Consider the following 23,105-nt stretch of genomic DNA (forward strand, 5'->3'; position numbering starts at 1 on the left):
AAGGTGTTGAGAGGTGTGGAGCAACATAATGAGATACTTTGCTGCTTTGCAATTACTTGTTCTCTTACTAATGCTGGGGTGGGGTTTATACATAGATGTGCACATTCTGGATTAGGAAGTAATTAACATTTATTTCAATGAAAATGCATTTTCTGTTTATGCCATGGTCTTGTTATTACTTGTTATTATGTTCCTCTCCTATCTTTGTTATATCTGGCTATTATAATCTCATGCACATCAAGGCAATAATAGCCTTTGTATTATCAGTTTTTATGTCTTTGAGAGTACAGTGAACAGTATATAGTAATCTGTCTCCCATCTTACAGCCATGCAGTCATGTGTTTAATGGAAAATCTAATATTCAATTAAGTATTTATAAAGGTAGTTGTTGTCCATGATGCTTATGAAGGAACTTGCAAATGGAAATCTCAGTCATTTGAAAAGCAAATGGCAAATAAAAGCACTAGGAATAAATAATTATTGGATTTCATGATTTTTAGACTTCTGGCATTATTTAAGGAAGTTCAGCACTGTAATTGATTCATAAGTTCTCAAAACTTTCAGTCCTGACTTTCTGGTCTATGGTTTTATCATGTTTTCTGTGACACCTCTGGGTACTACTTGGAATACAATCACAGACTCATTAAGGTTGGAAAGACCTCCAAGATCAAGTCTAACCTTTGAGTGAACACCACTATATCAACTAAACCAAAACACCAAGTGCCACATCCAGTAATTTCTTGGATATTTCCAGGGATGATGACTCCACCTCCTCCCTGGACAGCCTGATTCAAAGTTTGAAAACCCTTTCAGTGAAGAAATTCTTCCTGATGTATACTGTGAACCTTCTCTGGTGCAGCTTGAGGCCATTTCTTCTTGTCCTGCCACTTGTTGCTGGTGAGAAGAGACCAACACTCTCCTTGCTACATCCTCTTCTCCAGACTAAACCCCCCAGCTCCCTTAGCTGCTTCTCACAGGAATCACTCTCCAGACCCTTCACCAGCTTCTTTGCCCTTCTCTGGGCTTGCTCCAGCACCTCAAAGTCTTTTTGTAGTGAGAGGCCCAGAACTGGACACAACACGCCAGGTATGACCTGACCAGTGCTGAGCACACAGGGACAGCCCTTTTCCTGCTGGTCACACTATTTCTGGTGTAAGCCAGGATTCCATTGGCAGATCCCCCATCCAGAGCCTCCCTGCCCTCCAGCAGATAAACATTCCCACACAATTTATTGTTATCTGTAAACTGACTGAGGGTGCACTCAATCCCCTCATCCAGATCATTGATATAGATATTAAACAGAACTGGCCCAAATCCTGAGCCCTGCTGGACACCATTAGTGACCAGCTGCTCTTCCAGGAGCCCTTCTCTGTTTGTAAACATCAGATCTTAAAATATTATCTTGTATTTAGAAGGTAATTACTTAAATATTTATTTTGTTGATTTAATGAACAATAATATCTTGATAAATTGGATATACTATAAAAATATACAAGCATACAAATGGTAGGACAAGGAGTAATGAGTACAAACTGAAAGAGGGGAATTTGGATTCTAGGAAGGAGTTCTTTACCATGAGGGTGATGAGACACTGGAACAGGTTGTCCAGGGAGGTTTTGGATGCCCCACCCTTGTCAGTGTTCAAGGTCAGGTTGGATAAGGCCTTGAACAACCTGGTCAAGTGAGAATTGTTCTTTCCCTTGACAGGGAGAGTTGGGACTAGAGAATCTTTAGGGGCCATTCCAACTCCTTAACATCCTATGGTTGTATGATTCTATGCACACATAGATGGAAGAAAACACTGGTATATAATTTTTAGGTTTGTTCTCCAGTCTCAAAATCCCTATATGAAAACACACTTTTGAAAACATTATAAATCTTCAGTGGAGTTCTGAAACTTGACTGCAGCAGGTGCTACCAAAAAGATAATAGATCCTCAAATATCTTCTCATTAATTTCAGGTTATTGCATACTGCACTAGACATATGGCACAGCATTAGCAGAATTTTTAAAAGTGCAGTTGGGTAGAGAGTGATATTTTATCTAATTTTTACCCATATTTACAAGGAAATGTTCACCCAGCATAAAAAGATACTAATTCAGGTTGAGTAGTACCTATGAACCTAATTCACAGACTTGAGCTGTGACTTTGTCTGGTGCTATGCAAAACCTGCACAAAGTTCTAATCCAGATGCTCTAGAATAGAAGCACATGCATGTTTTCCTTCTCTGTTAGAATAACCACATGTTTGGGAAAATCCATGCATTGAAATAAGTTCTTTTGTCCAGGAATGAACTTGATGGAGTGGCTGAAAACACTGAGGGATCTTCTTGTACATCAGGACCATTTCAAACAGGTGTTATTATTCTCCCACATCTCCCTGGTTGTCACATGCAAATTGATGTTTTATTTTAGCCTCTTAAAATACACTCTCAGTTGCAACTCATTTTAAAAGCTACCACTGTCATTTGGAATAGTATTTCAAAGGTACTTCATAATGGATGGAGTGCCTGGATGTCTGCTTGTGTTAGCGAGATGTGGTTTTGCACACAGGGCTGAGGATCAATTTTAGTTAACTGCCAAAGTTCAGATAGTGCAGACCATCATTTCAGATATCTAAACCCCTTAAAACAGAGTAAAAAGTTACAAATGCTCCTCAATCTCCTGCTTGTGAAAATACTGTAAGAAAAAAACACCATCCTGATAACAAATCATGTCAGGTTAAGGACATTTTTATTACCACACAATGATGTAAATGTGACTGTTTTATAGGTTCTGTCTTTGTGACTTCTACTGATGACTGAGTTATTAAATAGTTTATTATGCTTTTGTTTTAAATATTTTATTTCCCCTCAAAAAAATGAGTGCAGCCAACCAACATTTAAGGCAATGCATCATTGACGAGGCAGAAATATTTGAACATTCCGATTTGCTTCAGACTGGAGAGCTCAGTTTCAGTCTGTATTGAACTCCAATAGTTTTTTTAAAACTCCCTGTATTTCATGCACTCTCAGAGCAGGTGTGAACAGAAGTGGTGCAGCTGAGTGTCATTGCTGTCCTGGTAATGGAGAATTTCTGCTGGGCCTGCCCTCCAGGAGACACCTGATTTCAGACTGCAGGCAGCCATAACTATCTTGCACCAGTATTTTCCTTATGTACTGTCAAGAAACAGCATGATTTTTCAATTGCAAAACTCATCATTCTTAGAAGGTTTGCATGTGCAGAGAGAGAACAGTTTTTTTAATTCATTGGAAAATGAGACTTTTTCAGAGATATTACCTCACCAGAAAAAGTTGTTTTTTGTCTGAACTTTTTAAACACTCAGGAGCTCTGAAAACTGACCAATAGCTCAGTCACTCCAAAGCCTCTGTTGCAGCAAGGTGGGTACTATTTCTATCTCTCCTCTTTTGAGTTGTATTTCTGAATTTCTGATAGAATTGAACTGCCCAGAATTGCTGAACCACTGTAAACAAAGCCATTTTTGCTATTCTGTGCTGTGGTCCAGACTTCCTCTCGCCCTGTACTGCTGTTGTTTGAGCTTTTCAAACCCAATTAAAGTTTGAGGCCAGTGGAGATCTGTGGGAATAGAGAGGACTGTCTGTGTTCTCTGGAGAAGGCAGAAGCTGTGACTTCAAAATCATCTGTACTCATCTGCAGTGGACTACTGGACCATGCAGCAAGATGGGCTGGATCTAATTTGGAGTTTGGCACATGCCCACATTTCTGTCAGCTCCTTTGGCTTCCAAGGCTGCTGTGGAAGGCAAAATTATACCTGATTTCACCAAAAATCTGCTGGTACAACCTCAACTTCTGTCCATATTTCTGTAATGGATTTAGACCAGCAGAATGAGCTTCTATTGGACAGCCTGGTGTGTCGTGTAGCTAGAAAATTTTTGATCTGGTGCTGTGAGCCTTACAAACAGGTTTTCTGCATTACTGAACTGTGGTCTGAATATAGAAATGTGAGATTTACAATTTCTTGGCTACTTAGCTCTGCTTGTAAATAGAGGGCAAGGACACATTTGTGAAGTTTTTGTTGCAACAAGAATTTTAATAAAACAAATTCTACTAAAAACTGTCCAGAAAATGTCAGATTTCCATTAATGTCTGTCTTATAATTTTCATAAAATTACATAGAAGGTAAAAATGATAAAAAAAATAAAATAAATGTATTTCATAGAATAAAGAAGCAAGAGATATAATACCAAATCATGTCCCCAACATTATGCTTACCCATAGGGATTTTCCTTTTCTGTTCCAAGTAAATCAGCTAAATAACTTCTACCTGACTTGCTTTGGAGACTTCTCAGAGCTACATATCCTCCTTTCCTTTTGGTTTTAAAAATCAACATGCTTTCTTTTTGACAGAAAATAGAATGGTCTGGCCTGGATCAGCCAGACTTTTAGAAGATCACATTTTTTTGCTATTTGTGATTTGACACTGGGACATCACAGATACTATGGCTGTGTAAAATTATATCTTTTCCCTGTCCTTCCTATAGTTGCTGAATTAACATCTTTATGGCATATCTGGATTGGATTAAATTACTAGTTGTAGGCTTTGAGTAGTCTACCCCATACTACAGCCTTTTTAAAAGATGCTGATATGACTTTAGAAAGTGCATTATGGGACATATTAGCAGCGTGCAGTAATCTGAAATATTGTAATATATAGGTCACCACAGGCTTTTCTCAGGTATATATGTGTCTATGTATATATGCACAGGTAAAAATTAGATTTTCAGTGAGTATATAAGGCTAGAAAAGCAAAACTGAGTAATGCTTCACTTCCTTTCACTCTTACGTTGTTAGGTTTGAAGGGGTTTGGCAGAATTTCCATTGCAGGGGTCTAGTGCTATGCTGTGTGTTCTGAGGCCTATTTTAGGAGCTGCTGGGCTATTTTCTGACACAATACCTGACTTTAAATGCAGCAGCTGTGTGTCTGGTGCCTTCTGTTAGCTGTGTCTCTCATACCAATTGCTATTGCTCAGCAGAGATACAATTTTAAGCAAATATTCCTGGTTTGACTCCCAAGTCACCTTAAAACTGATGCCTGCATCAGAATGCATCATAAACCTGTGTTCTGTGGCCAATCAATGAGAAAAATAAAGGAAACTTAAATATATATTTCCTTAAAGGACACCTCCATGAATTTTGCTCACTTTGCTTAGGGACAAAAGAAGTTTCATCTCTTTAGATACAATTGCACAATTTCAAATACTTGTTTGGAAGGTTGTGATGAGGTCCCGACGCAACTTTCCCTTCTCCAGGCCGAACAGCCCCAATTTTATGGTCTTGTTCTTTTCGATGGTAAAATCTCAAAAAAAAACCCCACCTCTTTGATGTTTTGGGTTGCAAAACTGTTGTGTATTAAAAAAATTTAAATGCTGTGATTTTTTGCAGAGTATTTTCCTCCAATATACCCATCAGTGAGAGAGTTAACCATTTCTGCTGAGGGGAATCAGCCTAACTGTGAGGTGTTTACTGTGGTTGAGGAGCTGAAGACACCAGTTCAGAATGAGGAATTAATTTTGCACTAACCTTACATGTTTCAGGTAATTATGGGCAAGACAATCAGGAGAATTTCTGGACTTTTTAAAATCTTCCCCAGATAATTCAATTAGCCGGAAGCATCCAGAGCAACATGGGTTATTTTGGAAACTGAGGCTGGTTTCATGGCTTGTTTTAAAGCAGTTCTTTACTGCTCCTGTGCACTGATGAGAAGCAGCAAGGAGCTTTAGCTTATCCTTTTCCACTAGTATATGTTTTTTAGTGGGTGGCTCTTCTTTCCTGACTCTTTAATTGATGGATGCTGTGGCCAAAAAGCCAGAGCTGTGCAGAATGTACCTCACCCTCACTTCACTTCCAAGCCTGGTGTGATGGAGTGAGTCAAAAGAGATAATCTAAACTTGTTATCCATGGGAAGGGTCCTTCTAGATGAATGTGTACTTTTAGGATCTCTAAGGATAAAACCCAGAGGAAGATTGAATTGCATCATTAAATTAGCTGATAACAGGAATGCATCAGGGAAAGCTGGTGTCTTGCCAGCTGGGAAGTTTACTGATTTGTTTCCAAAGCAGACTTTCTAGTTCTTTGAAGAGCTGTCAGAAAACCTACTCCTGCACAGGAGGTGGTTAGGGAAGGTTGGTGCTGTCAATACATCCTAGAGTTTTTCCTTGGATTCATTACTACAAGCAGTAAGATTTTTAAGAGCAGCTGTTAGCTAATGTCAGTTAGGCAAGAGAAATTTCAGAGAAATCCAGGGAACTCCTTTTTGACTAAGCAAATAGACTTGATACTTGCCCTGAGTTCTGCAAATACTACAGTCTCTTACTGATGCACTAGATACACATCAGGACTCCAAGGAATTTATTTCAATGTTCCAGGTATCGATTGAATGGTAATCTGAGTTTCTCTAATGTTGACACCAGTTTACAAAATTATCTCTGATAATGTGCTGGTTCAGAATAATAGATTTTGTGGCCTAAATCAGATCATTATGATAATCTAATCAGAGCTTCTAGGCAACACAAGTCCACAGGGGACCTGGTGGAGCTTCTGTACTACTTTGGCTGGCAAATTTTACTTGCAGAGTGTATTGCCTCCTACCTTACATGAGACTGGAATGTTTCCTGAACATTTTTCTGCTCTGTGATTGTACTGGGCCCCGGCACATGGCAGTGGCTCAAATAATCTGGCGAGGAAAGAGAAATCTGGAAGGTTTTTTTTCCTTTTATTTTTGCAAAAGCTTGTTCCTGTTTGTTCATTATGCCAGAGAGTTATTTTGACCTCCTACAGGAAGTCAAGTCAATAATCCTAGAGAAATCTAGGACAGATAAACAATACAGATAAAGATCTTGAAATCTTATCAAAGTGCTGATTGGATAAAATGAGGGCTTGAGGTTTGGACTGAGGCTCCTTGTTTAAGAAACTTTGATTAGTAATTTGGAAATTGTAGAAAAAACAGTCTTGATAGAGAGGGGAAACAGAAACCAAATGGAAACCTTGGATTTTGTAATTTGGGCATTTTAGAAGAAGACATTGAGCTCTCTTAAAAACTCTTGGGAAGAGAGAGCATATGTAATCCATCTTGTGTGATAGTCCATAGTTCCCTTGCAGAAGCAGTTTGTTTTTTGCTTCAGAGAAGCTGTCTAGGGTAATTTTGTCTTTTTTTGTGACTCTCAAAGGAAAATTGCCCAGAACTGAATGCAATTAGGCCTGCTTGGGAAGCACAGGCAGTGCACAGACTCCTGGAATGGTTTGGGTTGGCAGGAACCTGTAAAGGTCATGTAGCCCAAATCCCATTCCACAGGCAGGACCATCTTTCACAGGATCAGGTTGCTCAAAGACTCATCCAACCAGCCAAACATCCAAGCATCCAACTTCTAGGCATGGGACACCCACAGCTTCTCTGGGCAATCTGTTTCAATGTCTCAACACTCTCACTGTAAAAAAGTTCTTCCCAATGTCCAATCTAAGCCTGTCCTCTCTGATTTTGAAACCATTGCCCCTTGTTTTGTCGCCACAGACTTTGGTGAAAAGTCCCCCTTTCTGATAATCCCCCTCTCTTTAAGAATTGAAAGGCTCCAGGAAAATCTCCCTGGAGCTTTTTCCTCTCCAGGGTGAACAACTCTTTCAGCCTTTCTTTATAGGAGAGTGGTTTCAGCCCTCTGACCTCTCCTCTGAACCTGCTTTAACAGCTCTGACCCCAGATTTTAACAGCTCTGACTCCACATTGCTCCAGATGGGTCTCACCAGGGCAGAATAGAGGGGGAGAATCCCCTCCCTAAACCTCCTGACTCTGTTTCTTGTCATGCAGCCCAGGATATGGTTCTGGGCTGTGAGCACACATTACTGGGTCATATCCAACTTTTCATGTCACTCTCAATCGAGTCACAATTTATGTGCAGGACCTTGCACTTGCCCTTGTCAAACTTCATGAGGTCTGCACAGGCCCACTCCTCAATCCTGTCAAGGTCCTTCTGGATGGCATCAGAGGTACTAAAGGTTATGTCAGAGCAAGATCCAGACAAAAAGCTATGTGAATTGTGACCTTTCATCTTAAAGTAGAAGCAAACTCCAGGTCTGCTGTTTGGAACATTTTGAGCATACCCCTGATTGCTGCACTCAGGACACAATTTCATTAGTGCTAATAAATGGTGAATGCCTACCAAAGCAAAGCATGCAGTTGTGAAAAATGCATATTTTATTATTGGCTTTTTGCAAATATTAAAATGAATATTATATGTGTTATGTTAGAAAATTATGCTGTATTAATTTTTTAAAGTAGTGTGTTAAATGTTTTAGGTTATAACACAATGTTAAAATAGAAACTATGTATGTGGGATGTTTTTTTTAGAAAGGAATGAGGTACTCACACCAGATAGTAGTCACAAGACACCTAAATCTTTCAGAGAAAAATAATTTATTACTCCCTTATCAGAAGAAATGAACTTCTTCCTGCCTTGCTCAGCCCTGAAGACGTCGTCAGGATTCAGAGGAAGAAGTTGACACTGACCAGACAGAATCCTGTGTTTGAATGGAATTTATGCATCATGTATGAGGTGTATGAATATGCAACAGGTTATTGCTTTTAAGGGTTAATCCTCTGTTAACGGGGGACCTTTTTCAGGCTTATGTTGCCCAGAATGAGGTACTCTACTCGGACCATCCGTAACTCTTTGTTCTTATTGTCTCATATTGTCCTAATCCTAATTGTCCAAATTTTTATTACTCTAATTATATTGCTATTTTTATAACCATTTTATTACTATTAAACTTTGAAAATTTTAAAAACAAGTAGTGATTGGTGTTTTTCACACAGTGATACTGAGGGGAGCTCGAGTTCCCAGGTGTAGCCAGTGGGCACTTTTATTTTGTCCATTGATTTCTCCATGGTTTTGCTCTCGTAGTTTCAGTTCTGTGCAGTTTTTTTTCTGATTTCCCATGAAGTACAAGGTTATGAATTTCTGATTGATGCCACCAGACCTGCTTTTCACATTATTTCCTGAATAGCTTCTTGCAACTCTTAACTTTGAAATAGTTTCAGAGATGTAGTTTTGCCATACGCACCGATTCCCTTAAACTGCTCAAGGCAACCCACCATTCCTGCATTCCCAAACAGCTTCACTCAGCTCCCATTTGTCAACAGCACTTCTCTTCCTCCAGGCTATTTTGGGTAGGAAATGTCACTCAAAACCAGGACATTCTAGCTATGTGATTATGTGAATAGCTTTAGTCATGTATCACAGCACCTCCCTATTGATTAGGTACTTGTTCCTCCAAGGTGATTACAAACTAATTTATTCTGCTAATTGCCAAAGGACTTGACCCTTGACCAGGAGAATTACCATAGACTTGAGACAGGACAATGCTCGGGATTTCTTCTGTGAGTGGCTTGTTAAGAGATCCTCTGAGCTGTTGGCAGCCTGCGCAATCAAGGAACAGTTCTCTGCTGAAATGTCTTCCAGCAATGGTGCTCTGCAGGAGCTCTTTCACAGGGAGCACAGGTGGAGCATTTCCTTTGGAGTGCTTGTCTTGATTGATCATCCACACAATGTTCAAGGCATCCTCAGCTAACCCCAGCTCTGGATTCAACACTGGTTTCCAAGTTCTGGGTTTTTTGGGCTTACCTCCATCTTAGGCACTTTCTTTTTACATCTTATCCAGGATTCTAGGGCCTTCTGCTTATAATATATGCAGAAATCAGAAATTGTCCTTTACAAAAGCTACAATAATGACTACTCTTATGATAAAGGTGTTAGTAGTGTTGTTAGGTAGGCAGAATTTCTTTGCTGTGAAAGTAATGAAACTTTTTTCCACCTGAAAAACTCTTCTACTTTACACATTTTTACTTGCAAGGGAAGATAATTTTGGTGTTATCAGCTCTGTGGATTTTCTCTGGTTCAATTTTCAAACAAAAAAGGGTCATGACATAACTTTATGTCTCCTGGCTCCCTAAAAACTTCCGGCTGGCCAGTTATCTTCCTAGGTGAGACAGAGTTTGGAAGGGGACTTAAATTGGATTGTACTTCAACAAGAAAAGGACTCTTCAACCTTTTGATTCTGCAAAAGACAACTATGTTTTGAGAATAACAAACTAAAAGTTACCTACTGTGACTTTCCCAGAGCCTTTAGAGGTTAAGTATCTTGGACATCCTTTATCCTTGAAGGACAGTCTCTCAAACTACCTTTGCCAGCCCAGTGTTCTTGATATTAAATAGGTATGCCCCTGTTTTGGGTATACACTCCTTCAGGGAGTCCTCCAGGATAAAAAGAGGCAAGTTCTCATTTATAAGCTTGTTGTTCAGATCTTACAAGTTCCAGTTTAACATTGTGAAACTGGAGAAACTTTAAGTCTGAAAAAATGAAATTTGTGTTTGGAAGACGCCCAATGCTCCTGATATATTCAGGAGCAATGATGTGGCACTGCTGGAGATCAGCACAGCTTTGATATTGAATGCAATTTTAAAACACTTACTAAAATGGACTTTCAGAGTGTTTCCAGTTAAGTTTAACTTGCAGGTCATTATAGTTATTGTTGTGGTAATAATGTGTTTCCTCAACTCCAGCCAATGTGTAAAATGTTGAACATTATAAGGGCTTTTCTCTACAGGTGGACTGAGATCTGAAAAGAGCACCAGATTCTCAATATTCCTTACTTCATGCTGCTGAATTAATGAACTCAGGAGTGCAGCTTACCAGGGCCTGGAGTCACAGAAAGTGAGTGGAAAACCCAGCCTTTTGAGGAAGCTTGTCTTATCCAGTGAGAATTTTGTTACAATGGGATGAATCTGCTCAGTCACTTCTTGAATTGTTTTTAAACAGACTGCTGCATTCAGCAGCTTGCTGGAGAGCTTTTCATGTTACCTGTATTTAAAAACTGCTGGACTGAGTTACAGATCAATCTCACCCCAGCTGCAGGGTTCTGCAGGGGTTCATCTGTCTTCCTGGGCTTATGGAAGCAAACACTGTCTTACACAAAAACATCCCTGCCACTGCCATCAAAGAGACAATTTATAGGCATAAAGGAAACCTGGAGGACAGTAGTAAATGGCAAAAAATACCCAGAAGTTTGAAATTGTGTAATGCTAAATCCATTTTACTCGTTTAGGGCTGGGTCTACCCTCATTTAGTGCAGTGAGTGAGAAAACAGGAGGAATAATGCTGTTGAAGTGAGTAAAAGTGCTGCCTATTAAACTGAGAATAGAACCAGATTATAATCAAGTGAGAAATATGGAGTATAATGAAAATCATCTTTAAAATACCTACTCTGAAGGCTCTGAAACTTTTTTGTGGAATTTTACCATTTCAAGTGTGCAGTTTCCACAGAATATAAATATTTCTTTTCTATGTGTTTACACCCTGCAATCTCCAGTCAGGATCTGAAAGCCAGACTGTGGGCATTCTGCCTTGCTCACCCACAGGATAAGCAAAACAAGAAAGAAACAAAGCTCACCAACAAGAAAGGAATACAGAGCTAAAGGGAAATATGAGGTTTTGCTTAGTTCATTGCTCAGCTGCAATCCAGAATCATTCTGCCTCAGTCACACTTGGGATGTGCCTGTTCAGTGTTACAAAAATTCTGATGGGGTAGGTTTCTCACTCTTCCTGGGTGATGCTATAGAAATCTTTTCCCTTTCTTATCTTCCTGTACTGTCTGTTCTGTCCACCACAGGCATAGCAATTTTTGCCTCTTCCCTTGTAATCAGCTGTTACAAATCTGTTGGGGTTTTATCTTACTCCCTCAGTTACTTTTTCTTTTGCATGTTCCTCCTTGTTTTTCTCCATACTTTCTCCACACTGATCAGCATTTTGTATCTCAAAATGGGGACAGAAACCTAAATGCTAAATTTAGTAAAAATCTTACTGGAAGTGTATTTAAAACTCTTCTGCCTTTTACTGACTCCATCACAGTATTTGCACTTCCCATAAGTGTTGTGTTATTGCTTCATATCAAGTTTAAGGACTGTTTTAGTAGAAAGTTCTTTTCCTCAGAACTTCCACATATCTGTAAATTTCCCAGTCCTTATTTTTGTACCTCATTATTGTTGAAATGCAATTTCTTGTCCTTATTGTATTATATTTTTTTTTTATTTCTCCAGCTTAAAATTTGTCTGAATTTTGATACCCTGATGTTGACTAATGTCTTGGTCAGCCTTTTTCCAAAATCAGACCCACCTGCTCACTGTAATGATCTGGATGCATTTGCAGGTGGTGCAACCACGTTTGTTGACTTGGCAGCAGGTGGGGGGACTGCAGTTGTGCCCTTGACATGCCAAGAGTAGATGGTGATTGCATAATATGGGATATTATGATCTCCTTTCCAAGCCAAACCTTAGTGGTCCATTAATGTAAACTGCAGAGTTAAGGCAAGCAATCTGCTCAGCTCCTGATACAGAGGAATTCATCACTTTGCAGAATTATACCCAGTTATATTTTATAAATAAAGAGATACTACAGCATTTTCCAAACATCTATTAATATCCAGGAGATACAAGTGCTAGTGATAAAAATCACTGCAGCATTACCAGTTCCTTCACAGGGAGAATGCTGCTGTCATTCTCTGGCTGAAGGCAAAGCAGAAGAAATTTATTTTTTCTGTAATGCTTTTACCCTCCAAAGAAATCAAGGTGAAATTAAACCCATCATAGCTGTGCTGAAAAGTAAAATTTACACGAGGAGAATACGAATGCAGTTTGTGGGCAGACTCTGTTTTCTGCCCCTAGGAAATACAATGAAAATACAAACCAGCTGGCTGAAATTGGTTTGTGAGTGTTTTTCTAAGGCTGTAGGCAGGCCTGATGAGTCTCATGCATGAAGTATAAGATCACACATTTGGCTTCCACCTCACACTCTCGAGTCCCTTGGTTTGAGCGTCTCACATTTGAAACACACGTGGCTTCTCCCTGTGCTGTGACCCCACAGGATTGTGCTCTGCAGCTGCAGCCTGGCTCTTCTCTTTCTCTGGCCTGTGATGCATGGAGATATAGCCACATCTGACAGAAGAGAGATTCCACATCTGAGTATCTCTATAGATTTAATCTTGGCTTCTCCTTACACTTGATTCTGAGTTTAGCAGACACTGCCAAACTGGTTTTTCAGTAGTGGGATTTTAAGTACTCTGATGCTTGTCTACAGATGGTGCAGTTTTGGAATTGTTATGCAGACACTGTTCTTCTTCTTTATTTTTTTTCATAGTAGCTTAATCCTCTGTGAAAGAGGATTTAACTAGAAAACAGTTCTCTTCCTGTGAAAGGAGTTGATTGTGGTATTACCCTGTCCTCTCCATCACCTTTGTGGCTGGGGCTGGCTCTGTTTGGTTTTCCTTTTGCATTCCCTGATGAGTGACTTCACACACACAAAGTCAGACTGTTCTTTAGGGACCTTTGCAGTTTTCACCACCCTCAAGTTAATTGGCCTGCACATCCCAGTGTCACAAAAGAGTTAATGGTTGAAAATCAAAAAGGCATTTGTGCTCTCAAGTCAGATAAGGAATTGAGGCCAGGAATTCTAGGTAGCTCGAGGTTTTGCAGAAATTTAAAATGTATATTTTGTTCTTATTCTTGTGTGTTTTCAGTGCCTTTATTTATGGCATTTACATATATACTACAGAAGTGATTACACATGCAATTAAGAAACCATACTTGGTTTATTTTGATTTTGGCATACTTGAAAATTATTTAACGAACATAGAAATATTTCACAGAGAGCACTGGATAGATTCAATTTGGATCAGACCCCAGGCATATCCCTTGTTTAGTAGCTGTGGTGTTTCTTGTGCTGTGTCTTAAGGCTGGAAATCTCCTTTTACTGAGGTAAATTCTGCCCAAGAAGGTGTCAGAACATGTGGTTATTGAGGGCCACTCAATTTCAGCTCTGCCTCGTCCTTCTCTGGCCTCTGCCTCAGTAGCCACATGGAACAGCCTTTAAGGGCTTTTTCTTTATGGCACTTTTATGTGAGATCAGCATTCCAGCCCACTCAGGAGACTGACAGACACAGGGCAGGACTGATTCAGGATTCCTGATGGAATGTAGGCATATGAGGGGTGGATATTCTGCATCTCAGCTGGTCATCCTGGTTTCCTGCTGAAATCTGTGGAGATCCAGTGAGTGCTCTTAGCAAGGCTGGCACAGAACTCATCTCTGTGAAATAGGTGCCGAAATAGATCAAATGACTCCTGACCTACAGTGGTTATTACTTATAAATGGAGCTTATGTAATGAGCTTAGCTATAAATATTTAAATTGTAGGAGGTTAAAGGTGTGAAATAAAGCTCAGCTGGTACAGTGAGGGTACAGCATGGCCCAGAGCTCGATGATTAAGAAGCAATGAGTTAACTGTGGACTCCATGCTTTGTTTCTAAAGAAAGTCAGACAGAGTGTTGGCTTGAGATGCTTTTCTGTCACTGCTGGGTTTTAGTTGTGTGACCTTGCAGACATAATTGAGGATGCAGGTTGAAAATGAGCAATGCATTGGAGGTAATAGTGGTGTTCATCTAAATATCACAAAGGAGAACTTCCACTGTGCAGGAGCAAATCCATAGAAGTGAATTCATGTCCAGGTAGCACACTTCACACTGCCCTATCTGTCCTGTTGCCACAGCAGAAGACAATCTAGAAGGGGAAAATTGATGCTGTTGTGTTGAAATGCAGGATTTTTTCCTTGCCTTCTGAATGGTTTACTGCATGCTGTTAGAGAAGTTATATGAAGAAGGAAGACTTACAGTGTTGCTATCTGGAAACTCTGAGGCTGGTGCTCAGTATTGATTTAGCCATTGTCCACAGGAACACGAAGAATTATGCCTGCTGTGCTTGTTATGCTTTCACATAAAGCCTTTATTGAGCAGCCTTGGCCAGTAATGCTAATGGATGGAGAGCTACCAAACTCTCTGCTCCTGCAGGTCAAATGAAGTCTCAGAATTTAGTAGTTGCTTGGTGTTTCCTTTCTTAGTGATTCTGCTCACAGTTTTCCTGGAGCAAGTTGTAAAATCTAAGTGGTGTGAAAACTCTGGTTCTTCAGACATCGTGGCTGCAAAGGCTCTGCACACACGAGGGACCTGGACTGGCAGTCACCAGAGGCATTAGGAGCTCTCACATACACTTTCCTCCTAATCATCAGAAAAGATCTCTATTCCAGCCCTGGATACAGCTGAAGTAGGGATTGAGAAGAGTTTCTGGTATCAGAACTATGTTATCAGCTATTATGTATGCTATCAGCTATGTGTAAATAGTGTTTTTCATCAAATTTTTTGGAGTGTGGGAAAGCTGCTTGTGAGTGGTTCTAAACTGCAAAACAAGTGGACCAGAAAATTGCATAACTCTGTCATCTGGCATTATTAACAAGTTTTTTGAAGAGCTTAAACTTTCCTGTGAATACAATGAAACTCTAGGTCACCAGACACTACATTAGTATAGTTGCCTTTGATTCCATTGAAATCAGATATCAGCATAGCTGGATACCTAATTCCTCTTGTGAACTTCATTGATTTATTTGCACACAGCAGCTTTCTTGCTTTGAACATTGTGTTCTCTGCTTTGTCAAAAGTAAGGAAGAGCCATTGATAAAGGATGCCCAGAAAGAAGGGCTACTTTTGGTTTAAAAATGTATCCACATGAAGGGAGTGAGTAGATGCAGAGGAATGCAGATAGCATTTCAGGTAATGGCAGGGTCCATGGACTTGTGGTTAGTTCCTAAGAAAGGTATTGGATCTTAACAGGTGTTGGCCCTGAGGGAAGCTAGTAGGCTTTAAATGTAAGTGAAAAATTGAGATTTTTTTAGGAACTCCTTCAAAATTAGAGATTCTTAGTGCACTCTTTTCTGTTTTAATCTTCTAAAGAGATTTTCCTATTCCACATACTTTTACTGCTTATATTACAAAAAGAATCTGCCTGTTGCAGAGAAGCTTGGAATATGGAACAGCTTAAAAATATCATTAATTTTTTAAGAACATATGTCATTAATCTATTGTCAGAAGCATCTTCCATAGCAGTGGAATGTCAGCATTTCCATAAGATCGGAAAGTCAGCGTTTCAGTGTTTTTGTTTAAATGTCCACTAGTGAATCAAGGTCCTTCATGAATCTGGTGGACACTCTGTGTTAATGTGCACATGGGAGCTTGTGTGTGCTGTCTGCTACAGTCATAAATAGCTCTGGAATCATAGCATTGGCATCCACCTCTTAATAAAATAGCCACAAGCTTTTCCTTCACTACAGACAGCCTGGATGCAGGCTCTGCTCCACTCTGTGGGTTTATTCAATCTTGCCTTGTTTCATGTGGAGGTGTTTCCCAAGAACAAGCATCTGTTGTTGATAACATCATTTTTTGGTGGTGCGAACTGAGACCTCTAGAATCAGTATAAACAGAAATCAGTTAAAAAAGATGCAAAATAAGAATACTGAGGAAAAAAAAAGAGGTGCTTGGTTTTATTCTATGAAAACCTCACGTATTAGACATGCCCAGGGTTTAAGTTGTTGAGGATTTTATTTTCTCAAGATCAACTTATTAAAATGTAATTAAGCATCGTATGTGAAGAATCATGTGACTGATAGCCCTTTAAGAGGCTACCAAAGGGCAGTCTATCATGATGCTTGTAAATCATAAATTTAATATAAATGTGTATCTAGGAACAGAGAGGTCTTGCACAGGGAGGTAAAAAAAACCCCCACATTAATGCCTTATGTTAAGTTTAACAAATTAAAATTCTCAAATGAAATTACTCTCTGCCTTTTTATCACCCTTGGATTGTGCTCAAGTGTTTTAGTGAACAACTTAATGGCAAGAGTTCTTCTGCCTTCACTGAGGGTTTCATGCTGCCTGTGTTTGAGACATGCCACAGAAGCCTAACAAAGGCATTTGTCTATTCTTGGAAGTTGATGATGAACATTGTTGTCATTCCCATACTTCTTTCAGCAGAGAAGATCATGCACACAACGAGAAATAAATCTCCTTTATGTTTTCATAGTCTTACGGCTTCATACTTCAGGAGATGAGGTGACCTACTTAGGAAAAAAAAAGATGGTAAAAGAGAAATAAAGGACAAAGGAGCAATAACCTAGTGTAGATTCATGAAGATTTATAGCAGAATAAACTGATCATTTTTGTTTCTGGGAATGTGATTCAATCTGCTTTCTACTTGGAGCTCCCCATAGCTTGGCTCACAGAGATCTTGTGGAAGGTGAACGTCTTAAAGATGTCAAACTTGTGATTAGCAGGCAGCATGACAGGACAGAGGAGAGGCTTCAGAGCCTGGAAAGAGACACTTTTACTCCTAGCTCTGTGGCTGGTTTTGATGTGTTTATATTAATTCTCTCTGTTTCTTTTCTCACCCCCCCACCTCTTGCTTCTGAAGGCTGTAATCTCTTCAGAGCTGGAATTGGCTTCCACTGTGTATTTATGTGTTGCCTGGCACACTGAGACTCAGATCCCACTTGTGGTTCCTGCATGCTGCTAGAATATAAGTAATAAGATTCTATTTTCTTTCACTAGTTCTAACTCTGCATCTCTTGATACTTCTTTAGCTGTGCTCAGTTATTTCACAAGATCACTGAGACTTTTCAGGGAGTGCAGGCAGTCCTTGCCTACCAGTTATCTTACAAATGTCAGAACAGAACCCCAGTGGCTACAGCTGAGCTTGGGATGGAGCTTTACCAGAAATAAAGTAGAAGTGATCCCAGATGGCCTTTCAGTAGCAACAGGTGCTGTAATGGTGAAGGTTTTCCTGTAAATGTGTTGCAGTTTTGCAACACTGAACTGATAGGTGGAGCAGGCTTTTTAGCCAAATGCAGCATCTTTCTCTTGCTGAAACAGTGCTCACCTCACAACACATCTCAGTACTCACAAATATCCCAGAGGATGTGCCCCATTTGTATCACAAAAGATCTGAATCTTTGCAATTTTTCCATTCTTTGCTTTTGTGCCAGCTGTGTTTCAGTATAAGCAATGTGGTTGCTTCTCTTCCTGGAGGTCCTTAGGAATGAGCTTCATCTCATGGAGGGGCTGCTCACAGACTGACTCACATCCAGGGGTTATTCCAATTTGACAAAGAAAATTCCCTGGCTTCACTGGGGGAATGTTTTGGGGAATCCACAGAGCCTTTGGTCTTCAAAATTGACAACCTGAGAGATTAATTTCCAGCATTCAGTTCAGATGTCTTAGAAAGGAAGCTGGGTCTCTACAGCCAGTGGAGAGGGGGACACCTTCCCAGAGAGGGATTTCAGAGCTTGTAAGTTTTAAGCGTGCTTAATTTCATTGTCTGAAGACCCCAGCTGCAGATGGTAATACTTTTCTAATGCTCTCTTGTGGAGAGATAGAATATAAGAAAATAAAGATAGTGCAGAAGGTAATCTCACACCTGAGGAGTTGCAGCTGTACTAATCCCCAAAGATTAGGAACAGGCCTGCCCTTAATAGGCCACAGCTGTGTCCAATAAGAAGAAGAGTGCTAAAAAGAGTGGGTTAGCTGGTTGAGAGAGAGGTGGAGTTAGTCTGTTGGCTCTGCTGATAAGGAGTCAGTGCTGTGGGGAGCTGCCTGTAAGAAATCACCGAGAAGGTATGGGACTTTTGCAATAAGATGGCAATGCTCCCTCTTGTTTGCTTCTTTTACAAAGAAGCTTCCAAAGGAGTTGAGGCACCCATGTATGGTGTGTTTCTATCTGATTTTGCCTCTTTCAGTACTTTCATAACCAGCTCTGGAAAAATGATACAATATTCTTTAAAATAGGTAGTTTGGTAAGAAAATACAAAATTCAGAGGCCTTTAAAGGGAGAATGCTGTGTAATTTTTTTTGTCTTATCAAGCCCTTGAGGACTTCTAAAGGAAGAGCTGTTATAAAATGCACACCTGCAGGACAAATTCCAGCTGGAGCTGATACCTCATTGGACACTAGAGGATTTAACCATTACCTTTGCCTAGCTGGAAAAGTTTGCTTCACTACTTCTGCTCCACAAAAATATGTGTTGTGGTTTTTTTATTGTCCTGCTTTTGTGGTCTGGTTTTAGGCCAGTTTTGATTTTGTTGGTTTTTTTTTGTTGTTGTTTTTTTTTTTTTTGTGAGTGGCAAATCCCAGTACTGCCATCTGCAAGCAGCAGCACAAAATACCATCTGCTGTGAATGACTCTCATGGCTCTGTACCCACTAGAACCCCACCAAAGATGTTTGTTAAGATGCAGGGGAAGGCTTCAGGAGACAGAAATGCAACTGGAGCAGTGGTTTGTGCCATACATGATCCCACTGATGCCAGGAGGATTATCTGAAGTTTAAATTAGCATATAACCTGACCTCAGCTGTTTAACATTAAGCAGTGGGGATAAATCTATTTCCATTAATCATGGCCATGGTGGATGTAAAATGCCTGCATTAAGTCATTGTGATGATTTAAGAAAGCAAAGATTGCTGCTTTGATTTGAGATGGAAAGAAATAGGAAGGAAATCTGCAGTAGGGAAATTGCAAAAGTGAGTGGTATCAAAAATTCCTTTCATGCAATGCTTTTTGTGCTGCATTAGATTTTTGCATTGCTTTTCTAAATGGAAACCAGTGTTATTCCAGCTTGAAAAGAACACTGCCCACTTGTTCTAAATTTCTGGCCTGCATTGCAGAGCCTTTTGGCAATTATACAAATAGACCACTGAATTTAAGGATTCCTCTGCCCTTTTGACATATATAGAAGGTTATTGCATTTCCTGTGCATATTTGCTGTTCAAATAGTAGAAAGAAATTTGGTTATTGCAGGTGGTCAGTTCATTCAGACTCATAACATTTCTCATCTTGTAATGTCAGAGCCTAGGCAGGGAAGATAGGCAGAGAAATAGTGTTTTGAACTTCTCCCTTCTATGGGTCATCAACAGAAACAGGTTTTGGAAAGATTAAAATGTATTTTGTAGTTGCCATATGCCGTGTATTCTACCACATTGTGAAATGACTGGTGGTGCTTTGAAATGTCTGTGGAAGTAATTTCAGCCAGAGTCATGAAAGATGTGTGTAGACAAGGGCGTCACAGGTAAAATTCAGAGTGCAGGAGGAGAGTGAAATATTGCCCAATTGTGTAAATAGAAAAGCTTACTTAGAGATCAAAATACTGCTCATTTAGACAGCATGCTGTGGCTGTGCTTTCTTTACAGATAAACAAGAAGCCTGGTTCTCTAGATATAAATAATCCCAGGGATGAACATAGTATCTCATCAATGCTCTACTCCCCTAGCCAGTACCTATCTGAGTTTAATTTGTTGCTTTTGGGAGAATTCAGTTCTTCTTTCAGTACATAGAGGCCTAACACCTGCAGCCTGTGAAAAGACTCTTAGTGGACTTAGGATCAGGCCTGAGTCCCAGCTTTAGACTGCTGAGAGTTTGGAAGCCCTGCATGTCTCCAGTCTGGACTGAGGCTCCAAAATTTGCCAGTGCTTTGTATCTGCATGTTTGTGTGCCCCACCCCATGCCTATACAAGCACTGAGGTACCTGGGAGCATTTTCAGATTGAATCTGGAGTGCTGGAAGTCATCTTCTCTCTCCAGTCATGTCTCGGGGTGGATTAAAGCAAACTGCCTGAACCTCAGCTACAGCAATATGGAGGTTTTGAGGCTAAGATGAGGAGGCAGGTATTTTCTGTGCCTTAGAAAGAAAGAATTGCATCTGATCTCCTTTGGACAATGCCTGTTGACCTTCCTTTTCAGCTGCCTTGTCCATACCTGGTCATCTATGAACAGGTTACTGTCATGCTGTCACAGACCAGCTATGGAAATGCACATTTACAGATGCAAGGCTCCTGCTTCTGAGGAAACCATTTTGCTTGGCATTGCCAACCCAGGATCTCCACTGGTCATTTTGAGGTCATGGATGGTGCACAAGATGCCAGTTATGATCTGTTATGCTGGGAGCTTGTCCAGCACAAGGATCAAACTTGCATCATCAAGCTGAGATCAGAAGGGTGCCTGACTGTGGGGGGATAGAATGTAAGAAAATAAAGATGGTGCAGAAGGTAATCTCACCCCTGAGGAGATGCAGCTGTACTAATTACCAAAGATTAGGAACAGGCCTGCCCTTAACAGGCCACAGCTGTGTCTAATAAGGATGAGTGCTATAAAAGAGTGGGTTAGCTGAGAGAGAGGAGCTGGAGTTTGTTGGTTGTGCTCTAAGGAAGGAGTCAGTGCTGCAAGGATCTGCCCATGAGAAGTCACCAAGAAGGTATGGAACTTTAACAACACCCAACCTGTGTGTCCATTAAAAGCTAGGGCAATTAGAAGAATGTTCTCTAGGACTGCGGAATGAGTTTCTGTTCAAAGGACTGAAATAATCCATATTTAAAGCACTGAAGTACACTGCAAAAGGCAGAATAGGCTTCTACCTGCACTGAAGTAAGTGACAACTCAAAGTGGTTTGCTGCCTGGATTTCTGTGAACCTGATGACTTTAAAGCTGTTGAAATTCTATTGAGTAGTTAATGATGTTAGGGCACTGAGACCCATGGAGAGGCAGATCTGTGAATCCTTTTAAATCTGGATAAACAAATGTTGTCATAGCACATGAAGTATTTCCATTCTCTTTTTTACCAATCCTTCTTTTCCTCCAGAACTGCCTCTCAGTGCTGCAGATAGAAAATACTTCAGTGATTTAGTCTGATGATTTTGAGAAAAGGATGGGATTCTTTAGCCACTTCCTCAGCCCGTCAGTAATCCCAGAAACAGGAAAGGGTCTGGGCATGGAAACACTGCTTCTGTACTCCTGCCTTCCCAAGGTGTGCTGCCCTGCACTGCAGAGCCCTCTGTGTGTGTGCACAGCCTGGGAGCAAGAACAGCTCAGGTTCTGTGGTTCCCCTCGTACAAGGGAGGCGACAGGGGTGTTGCCCGCTGTCAGCTACAAAACTTGCTCACCTGCTGCCTAAAGAGGCAGAGACCTCAGAAGAAAAAAGGGAACTTTTACTGATACACAGCAAATGAGAATTGCTGTAAGGGCCAAGTACAAGTGCCTTCCTCTGCTATGTCCTGAGGCTTGGCAGAACTCTGGGAGGGATGCATGAATGGCAGACTGTGATGGGCAGTATTTTTTTTACATATAGCACCATCAGTGTGTAATGGGAATCAGGCAACCACGTACTGCAAACACCTGAAAAGCTCAACCTTTAAATTGTTTTTTTGAAATAGATGTTCTAGTTTAGACCATCTCCTTTAAAGAGCAAAAATATTTAGTGGTGGCTTTTACCAGTACAGTTGGTGGCTTTCGCTCTCTGTATTTCAGCTCAGAGGGAACAAGAGTGACACAGACTTAGGAACTGAGAGTCTGGTAGAGTGTCTGGCCAGGGCTGTGCTTGGGAGAGGGGTATGTTTGGGCCAAAAAGGAGTACAAATGGTGATGAGGCTTAGGAAGCAAAAATGTGGTGTGGAAATAAGCTTGGAGAGAGCTGCCTGTGGCCTAGGAAGAGGATTATGGGGAAAATCCCTCTGAAGCAAAAAAAAAGTCTTCTTGAGGAAAATGTGGTAGGGCACTCACTACCTGAGGTAGCGTGAAATACAGGCTGAGTTAGTTACAGCTGTTTTTTCTAGGGGTCCTGAATTAAAACACAGGGTTGTTCAGTCTTAATTCTGCTTTGTGTGTTTCTCACTTTCCCCAAGGAGCAAAAGAAATTATGAAGTATTGAGAAGTGGTGAAGCTTTTTTTCTTAACGGGAAAGAGAATGATAGAGGTGGAGAAAGCAAGGAGTGAAAGAAGGATTATAACTCTTCATAGGCCAAAGGGGAGGATACTGGGTTATGAGGCGACCATACTATAAAGCTGTAGCCCTGATCTTGCAAAGATTTCCATGCAGACTTGTCACTGTGATATTTTATGAAAAATCCCTTTGCCAGGATTTCTTCTCCTTGGAAGAAGAGAAGCCTCAGCTTCTCCATATTTTGCTGCTTTGGAATGTGATTTGGAGAATTGTTTACCCTGCATGTGAATTGTTTTTAATTAATGACCAATCCCAGTCCAGCTGTGTCGGGACTCTGGTCTGTCACAGGTTTTTATTATTCATTCTTGTCCAGCCTTCTGATGTCTCCTTTCCCTTTCTTTAGTACAGTTTTAGTATATAATTTTCATAAAATATTTAAAAATTAAAAATAATAAAAAGAAAAAAG

General features: G+C 40.3%; 1 protein-coding gene across 2 annotated transcripts in view; it reads left to right on the forward strand.

Moving 5' to 3' along the window:
- Positions 1-23,105, forward strand: part of DPP6 (dipeptidyl peptidase like 6) — a 562,376-nt gene that overhangs the window by 108,004 nt on the left and 431,267 nt on the right. The window lies entirely within an intron of this gene.

This window comes from Camarhynchus parvulus, chromosome 2, assembly GCF_901933205.1.
Source record: "Camarhynchus parvulus chromosome 2, STF_HiC, whole genome shotgun sequence".
Classification (NCBI taxonomy): domain Eukaryota; kingdom Metazoa; phylum Chordata; class Aves; order Passeriformes; family Thraupidae; genus Camarhynchus; species Camarhynchus parvulus.